The 8,573-nt window shown below is 41.2% G+C and overlaps 1 protein-coding gene and 1 long non-coding RNA gene across 2 annotated transcripts in view; both read left to right on the forward strand.

Moving 5' to 3' along the window:
* The window catches only part of LOC117954657, an 18,802-nt gene extending 17,527 nt beyond the window's left edge, over nt 1-1,275 (forward strand). The window contains exon 2 of the long non-coding RNA XR_004658850.1: nt 1,228-1,275. This is a non-coding gene — a long non-coding RNA (uncharacterized LOC117954657). The remainder of the gene's footprint in view (nt 1-1,227) is intronic.
* LOC117953968 (disco-interacting protein 2 homolog C-like) overlaps nt 1-8,573 on the forward strand; it is a 157,324-nt gene that overhangs the window by 62,472 nt on the left and 86,279 nt on the right.

An 8,573-nucleotide genomic window follows, 5' to 3' on the forward strand; every position in this document is an offset into this window, starting at 1 on the left:
TGTGTGTGTGTGTGTGTGTGTGTGTGTGTGTGTGTGTGTTTGTGTGTGTGTGTGTGTGTGTGTGTGTGTGTCCTGCCACTGGGGAATAAGCAACCAGTGTTTTCACACACTAAGCGGTTGGGAGGACGACAGACAAGGACGGAGGCTCGTCTGAGAGGAGCATAAAGCCGAGTCTGTCAGCTTGTTTTTACTCCTGCTGCCTGCTGGCATTATGCTCGGTGAGTGCTGTGTGTGTGTGTGTGTGTGTGTGTGTTGATTGTTTGAATCTAATTAGCCTAGTTGGAGAAATGTTGCCCAGTTTTTTAGCTTCACTCGGTTAGTTTTTGTCATTGTTGGATGGAAGGAGTGAATGAACTTTGGCCTGATGTCAAACTTAGCATTCATGTGCCCAACTAGCATAGCCTTCTAATAGTATTATAATAGTATTATAATTGACTATAGCAGTAGCAGAAGGAAGCGTGTGTCAGTGGACATGTCATGTTGTTGATGTGATAGGATGAGCCATGCTGCTGAACGGAGACAAACTCTGCTCACTTAATTTCTGTGGACATTAAAATGAAATGATGCGCTTTGAGGCCATATATTCTACAGCTGCTTCGGGCTAAATACAGATTATATTGTACGGACATTAAAATGTACACACTGTGTGCTGACATAAGAAATGAAAAATACCAAAGTAGAAATGTGTTCCTTTCAAGAGACTGTTACATGTTATATCAGGAGACCTGGGACTGATTTATTCCATTATTGAATCTATGTACTCACTTTCTTTCTAAGAACAACTCCCATTAATCAGCATATCTGCTACAAAATGATTTTCCTTTTGACATAAACTTGCTTAAAACACCTGATTTAGAACAGTGATGAGTTATTGGATGCAGGTATTGCAGCTACATGCTGAATGATTTCAATAGACATTCGGCGTTGGTGTTGCATGTCATTGTGATAACGCCATTTAATGTAATGGTTAGTCCCCAGCGCTGCGGAGGGGGGTCTGGCTAGTCCACACGGCAAACGGGGATGTGGGACAACCATGCTCTGGTTTATCGGCATTTCTTTAAGCCAATCACAATCGTCTTGGGCGGTGCTAAGGGACGGATGGAGCAATGGTGCCGCTGGAAAAAAGCCTCGGGAAGGAACTTGTTTTGGTGGAACATGTGTACGTTGGAAAGTTGTTTTAGTCGTGCAACAGGAAGGACAGATTGGACAGACTGGACAGAACCGGAGTTTAGAACGTCAGCACAAAGAAAGTGGAAGGTGACGGACATCCGGCCGCACCGGAGCAAACCTGCAAATGAAATGTGGATACAGAGTCATACGGGTCAACCAGTTCAGATCTGATCTGATTAGAGTTTTCGTTTGTCTTTTCTGAAAAAGTTTCATTCATCCGTGGGACTTACAAGTTACTACGCAAAACTTTCAGAAAAGTGTGAACTGGAAAACCAGCTCCTGTCTTAGACATTGTTGATGCTAATCTGGTTTGCTAAACCCAACCCTAACATTTTCTATGTTAATGTACACTTTGGGCCCTAAGCGCAAAGCCCGACCCAAGTGTCTTTGCTAGTTTAAGACCGACACAGTTGTCAATTTCCTGTCCTGCGCCCATGTTGTTTAAATAGCACCCATCTGTGCGCCCATGGGCGTGCTGGTTTTACAGGGAGGTGTGTTCAGGTGCATTCTGGGCGTGCTGGTCTTACAGGGAGGTGTGTTCAGGTGCATTCTGGGCGTATTGCTATCTTGAGGCAGCGGGAAATGATGGCACCATTGCCCGACAAAAACCTGGTCTTAATAATAACGCTGCATTTTATTGTTATTTTAACAGTGCATTAGTAAAATGGGCCTAGGCTTATGCAGAGTGCATACACACTTTGCTTGTTACACACACAAGGAAGCACAGCAGCACACACACATGCAAAAGATAACAAATAAAAATATGACGGTGCAAATCCGCCGTCATAATAGCAATGTGCCAAGGTCCAAACAAGGTCTAAACCTGGCGTTTAAAGGTAATGGGAGATGACTTTTGAATAGATAGATTAAGGAAGACACTACAACCCTTTTGAACCATGCGTCTGGCGCACAAACCTTTTCTCTGCTGTCAATCTAGCAAAAGTGGATTTGGACACGCCCTAAACGCACCTGCGCCAGGTGCTTCACGCCGTGCGCTCAGATCATTAAGATAGGGCCCTACTATATCTCCATGGTGGCGATAGTAGCAGTAGTTCCCAGCAGCAGTATTCTTGTAGAATTATCAGTACTTTATGCATTAGACGGTGTTGATCTTGTTGGTTTTGGACACTTTTTGGTCTGATGAGGTAACCCAACTCTGTCTGCACTTGAATGAACTGATGAAGCCGCGCGTTGCAGACAAAGTTTTTCGTTTCATGCGCCTGATCATAACCTGTAATGGGGACTTTCCTCCCAGACCTCCTTATTGTGCGTGTAATGGTTTAACTGGAACCAGAGCCAGCGCAGTTAGCTCTGTTTTTCCAGAGGTCCACAGGACGGACCCGTAAATCAGTTACACTGCCACTTGAACTTAAAATACAGTTATTAATGTACCGGATGTGCCATGAATAAAACATGGTTATTTCAATTTTATGACAACCAGAAGGGGAAATGTGTTATTTTAACACCTTCTGACCTTCTGTTTTGCTCCTTTCTAGCCATGTGTGCTTTGTCTGTCGCTCAGATGGGAGACGTTAGCGCCGCTAGCTGTTATGTTTTCCTGCTCGCTGTAACACCGGCACTTGGAAGCGTAGATGAAAGGAAAACGACAACATCAAGTAGGCAAAAAGACGCCAAAAAACTGTCATAGGGAAAAATCACAACTCCAAAAATGTCCTCCTCTCAGGAATTAAAGACCAACAGCTATTTTTCAGTGTGACAACCATCAATTTCAGGCTTTGTAAAGATTTTTTTTGTCTCTGACTGTTTCCTCTGCACGCAGAGGTAAAACACAGACACTGTAGATGTGATGTCAACTGACTGATGAAAGTCAAAACCACATAGGGGAAAGTTTAAATGTATAGTGACGAACAAGGGCCAGTGGTCAAGACTAGGTTGGCCATGAAAAGATGGCATCCGCAGCCCCCCCGCACACCCCCGCAATCCCATATCAGTTTTCACAAGAGGCATAATTTAGTTTGTAATGGCGTGGAAAGTCCCATTTAATTTACTGTACGATAAAAGGAGCAGCTTCAGCCTCTACGGCTGATTTCCAGCTGGACACTCTACGAAAAAAATCCGTAAAATAACAGAAAAAGTACTTGCAGCTCATTACACAAACGTTCTACCGTAATTAAAAAACTAATTTTTTCAGTTAAATAACTGGGTCAATGGTAAAAAAAAATAACACTTTCTGTTATATTGTAAATTAACAGAAAAATACCTTTGAATCACGTACAAGGGACAATATCTTTTTAAAATTTACAGTCATACAACTGTTAATTAACAGCTATTTCTTAGAGTGTAGTCCACAGCCAGTTGTCAAAAGACATCCTAAAATACAATTACACAACTACCCAAAATGGAGTTAGACATACAAACACTGTACTTCTCAATTGGAGCAAGCACAGACAACCAAGCACAGATGATGGGAAAGGCTTAAAGCAGACAGAAAAAAACATTACAAAGGCAACAAGTGAAAATAAAATAGTCCCAGAGGCCTCGTCTAAAGCACATACAAGACGTAACATGTAGGCAGGCAGCAGAGGTCAACCGGCAGCAACATTGCTGGAATATGTGAGCACATCTTTGATTAAAAACATGTGCACAGGAAACAAAACCCTTGAATCCGCCAAATGAAAGCATGCCCATTCGCACGGAACAAATATTATCACAGGACCTCTGTGTTGGGCGAAATATGGTAGGTCCTTTGTGTGGGAATTTTTCACTTTACAAATACCAAACATGGCCGATTCCCACAGGAATTAGGTCGTTAGACCACCTCCGTCATTACTGCAAATGACTAGAGGTCACCAGGTAATACTCAAACCGTGCTAACAGGGCTAAAGACGTGTTTGAAATTGCAAGTTTTACGTTTAAAACTGCAGCTGACGTTCTCTGGTTTAGATATGAAATCGTATTTCCTGCTATCGCTAGGGACGCTGGTTTATGAAACACTCCTCTGGGTGGCATTGGAGGGTGGAGAACAGATTTGAGTCGCAGACTTTGCAACAAGTAGCATAGAAAATGCTAACAAGAGACTTCTGTGTCAATACAGTAAAAATGGACCTATTTAACAAAGTTGGTTCACTGCTGGCTACAAGTTATCGTCAAACACAACAAAGGCTGTCAGTTAAATTGCGTTTTGAGCTAACGTTAGCAATCAAACAACAAAAGATAGCTTAAACGTTTTTAAAATGACTGCTAGCTTAGCTACAAGCTAGCAATCAAACACAACAAAGGCTGTCAGTTGAATGGCGTTTTGAGCTAACGTTAGCAATCAAACAACAAAAGATAGCTTAAATTATTTTGAAATGACTGCTAGCTTAGCTACAAGCTAGCAATCAAACACAACAAAGGCTGTCAGTTGAATGGCGTTTTGAGCTAACGTTAGCAATCAAACAACAAAAGATAGCTTAAACGTTTTTGAAATTATTCATATCTTCTGTTATTGTTTGTAATGAGAAAAGTTATTAAAGTAAAAGTTATTATTTTCTGGATTTCACAAAGTTCAGTATGTCACGTTATGCTGTAGTGTGTTAAAATCTGAGCATGCGCGACTCAAATCTGCACTTGACTCACATTGGGGAGTGACAACAACAACCCATATTGATGGAGGACTCTCTGTAATGTACATAAGAGCTACTTGGTGTGTGAGCGTGTGTGTGCGTGTGTGTGCGTGTGTGTGCGTGTGTGTGTGTGTGAGCGTGTGTGTGCGTGTGTGTGCGTGTGTGTGTGTGTGTGTGTGAGAGTGTGTTTCTACCTGTGTGGAGGTGAGTTTGAGTCCTGACTCAGCGTGTTGTTACTGTAAACACCTGCTACAACGGGTGTGTGTGTGTGTGTGTGTGTGTGTGTGTGTGTGTGTGTGTGTGTGTGTGTGTGTGTGTGTGCCCTTGCCTTCATTCCCGGCGGAGTCCTTGGGCGTTTTCCGCTCATCTTAACCGTGTGTTTGGTTTTGTGTGGATGCCAGGCACTGTGTGTGTGTCCGTGTTTGTGTGTGTAATTGGCTTTTCTCCATTATATAAGTATCTCCAGTTTTGTTGTTGTCAATGACAAGCATGATATGTGAGTAAAATGAAATGGCGCTAAATTAATATGACGGTTAATTTACAGTTCACAATAAGGAGGCTGGATCTCACAAAACTAACGTCACCACGAGGCTGTAGTTTTGAGTGAAATAGCTCAACAACTGTTGGATGGATCGCCACAGGCTGATCTCATGAAACATTGGTTCACACAGCTGTGGAAAGTAATGTCATTCGTATGGGGTGAGGGTTAACCCCCTAACCCTAACCCTGTCATCACTGGGTGCTAGATAGGACTTTTAGACACCACACTACTGCACTAATGCAACCTGCATAATTGGTTTATTTACATCTAGCATACATTTTAACATCTTAGCATATTATTTAAGCAGTTGCACATTTTTGTTTCCCCACCCTGTACATATTCAAATATTTGTTCTTTTGACTTTATTCATATTATTATTTCATGTATATAGTATGTATGTTTGTATATTGTTCCTAGTATTTCATTTATATTTATATTCTGTGCTTTGTGACTGATTTTGCTGCTGTAACACCGGAATTTCCCATTTTTTTGGGGATCAGTAAACATCTATCTATCTATCTATCTATCTATCTATCTATCTATCTATCTATCTATCTATCTACTTACCGTACAAATTAGTGTGCACACATTTAAGTGCGATATCAAATGAACCCATTGAGAACATGTTGCAGGCGGGATTGATAGTACCTCATGATGAAGTATTATAACTTTGGTCCTCTGACTTTTCCTGTTGTCCATCATGAGGTCGACATTTTGTCCAAACCTCAGGCTGATTCAATCAATAATTCTCTTATTGATTCTGTCTTTTGTCTTCATTACATACTCTCATATTCCCGTTTCTGTTGGAGAGAAATATCAATAGAGAGAGACACACACACACCTATATGCTGTATATTGTAGTCGAGTTTGTATTTGTATTCATTTTGCGTAGTGCTTTGGCAATATTGTGTTTATTACATGCATGGCGATAAAGCCAATTGAATTGATTCGAAATTTAGAAAGAGAGAGAGAGTGAGAGACAGCTTTATGCTTTCAGTTCTTTGTTTTCCCCTCTCTCTCTCTCTCTCTCTCTCTCTCTCTCTCTCTCTCTCTCTCTCTCTCTCACTCTCTCTCTCTCTCTATATATCTCTATGGTTGCAGTGTGGAAACAATTTAATCAACTGTGTCCTTTTTAGGTGCTGGATGGATGCAACATTTCTTTCTCTCCCTCTTTTCTCAAATCAGTCTTGCTTCATGCCACTCGTTCCTCTGCTCTTTCTTGTTCTTTCCTTTTCTTTCTTTCTTGTTCTCACTCTGCACTTCCTATCTGTTTCATTGCTAGCATTTATGTCCCTCTCCCTCTCTCTCCCTTCCTTGCTCTCTCTCTTTCTCTTCCCCTCTCTCTCTCTCTCTCCCTTCCTCCCTCTCCCTCTCTCCCTCTCTCTTCCTCTCTCTTACTGTATATGGTCATGGAGCTCGGCTGTTTCTGTCCAAACAGCCTGGAGGTGATTTACCAGAGCAGAGTTGTGCAGCCGTATGCAGAGCATGTTTGTGCACTGCTTGGCCAAAAGTATGTGGACACCTGGACATTTCATCATCATACCGTCATCTCATCTCATCTCGAGTGTAGCGATCGGACCGACCGTAAACCAAAGCGAGAGCAAAGAGGATAAATAAATCACTTAACTTCAAACTAAACTTTCTATAATTATGCAACTTATGAGCATGCGGCTGAAAAACACCTGTCTTAAATCATCAAAGGTGTCATCACGCCTTCAAATCCCATCATCCTTTGGGATTTCATACCTCCATAGTAGTTAAGCAGTTGCACATTTTTGTAATCCCAACTTGGATATATTCAAATATTTGTTGTTGTATTTTACCCTATTATTATTTCATGTTTCATGTCAAGTTGACATAACCATGCTTACATTGACTAAAAAGAGGAATAAAAAAAATAATCATCTTTTGGAAATTGATCTTAATGCCTTAATTAAAAAAGGAAAAATCCAACCTTTAAGGACAACAATTTTCTTTGTGAATGAATGACGTAAATAAATAAATGTTCTACATAAAAAATGTAATTCCAAAGACCAAGGGAACTTTATCTGGATGCTTAGTATCCTGGTCCATGAAATAACTGGCCTTTAAAAAAATTAAAAATCTTGACTTTAAGGTGGAGGATGAGAGCCGACGAGCTTGAAAACATCTCTGCAGGGAGTCCCAGAGGGTGATTGTTAATAATTGATGGGGAGCTTATAGTGAGGTGATACTGTCGTCATGTGGCTGCTGCATGCATGTTTCAAAACAGTTTAATGCACATCCCTTGGAGATGAATGCAGGGCTGGACCTGGACCTGGACCTGGACCTGGACCTGGACTTGACATGGTTCTGACTCTTAGAGAGCTTTGTGGACTAAAGCCTGCATGGACCTCATTTATTATTTTTTTTTAAATTGGACTAATTGTTAAGAGGAGGATCATATACCTCCATTACTGTTGATCAGTAGAGATAAACTGAAGATATACATCCTCTTTTTATAGGTTTATTTACATATATCTTTCTTTAGATAATAAAACTCAATATATCTCCAAAAAAGTCACATGAATTGTCTTTCGGCTTTTGGTTGTATTCACTGTAGTTCAGAGGTTTATCTTTCTTGGCGAAAGTATTTCTATTTTATATATATATATATATATATATATATATATATATATATATATATATATATATATGTATATATGAGTGTGTCTGTTGTTGTGTCTGTGTGTGTCTGTCCTTGTGTGTGTATGTGTGTGTGTGTGTGTGTGTGTGTGTCTGGTAGTGTGTACCTGTCTCTAGCAGCCTGTGGCATCGTCACCCTAACAAAGAGACAGCTGGACAGTCTGGAAGCCGAGGCTGAGTCATCCCTCCCTTCCACATCTCTATTTAAAGATCTTCATCCCTCCATCTTCATCTTCATCCGCCGCTGCTTCCTTCCTGTCCCTGGACTGAGAATGGAGAAAGACCTTTTTTTTTTTTTTGTTGCTTCTTTACAACTTGGAATAATTTACTGGTGATGTGAGACTAGGTCTCTGAGCAGAGAACTAGAGTCTTACTGAGATTAAAGGTAGAATTCAATAACTTCTCAATCGGCACGGTTAAACTTGACGTTTTCTGAACGGTAGCTCCTGACTAATGGCCTGTCTCACTGTCTCACGGCCTGTCTCGCTGTCTCACTGTGTGACTGACACCCTGTCTCACTGTGTGACTGACAGCCTGTCTCACTGTCTGACTGCCTGTCTCGCTGTCTCACTGTGTAACTGACAGCCTGTCTCACTGTCTGACAGTCTGTCTCGCTGTCTCACTGTGTGACT

The sequence above is a fragment of the Etheostoma cragini genome, chromosome 12 (assembly GCF_013103735.1).
Source record: "Etheostoma cragini isolate CJK2018 chromosome 12, CSU_Ecrag_1.0, whole genome shotgun sequence".
Classification (NCBI taxonomy): domain Eukaryota; kingdom Metazoa; phylum Chordata; class Actinopteri; order Perciformes; family Percidae; genus Etheostoma; species Etheostoma cragini.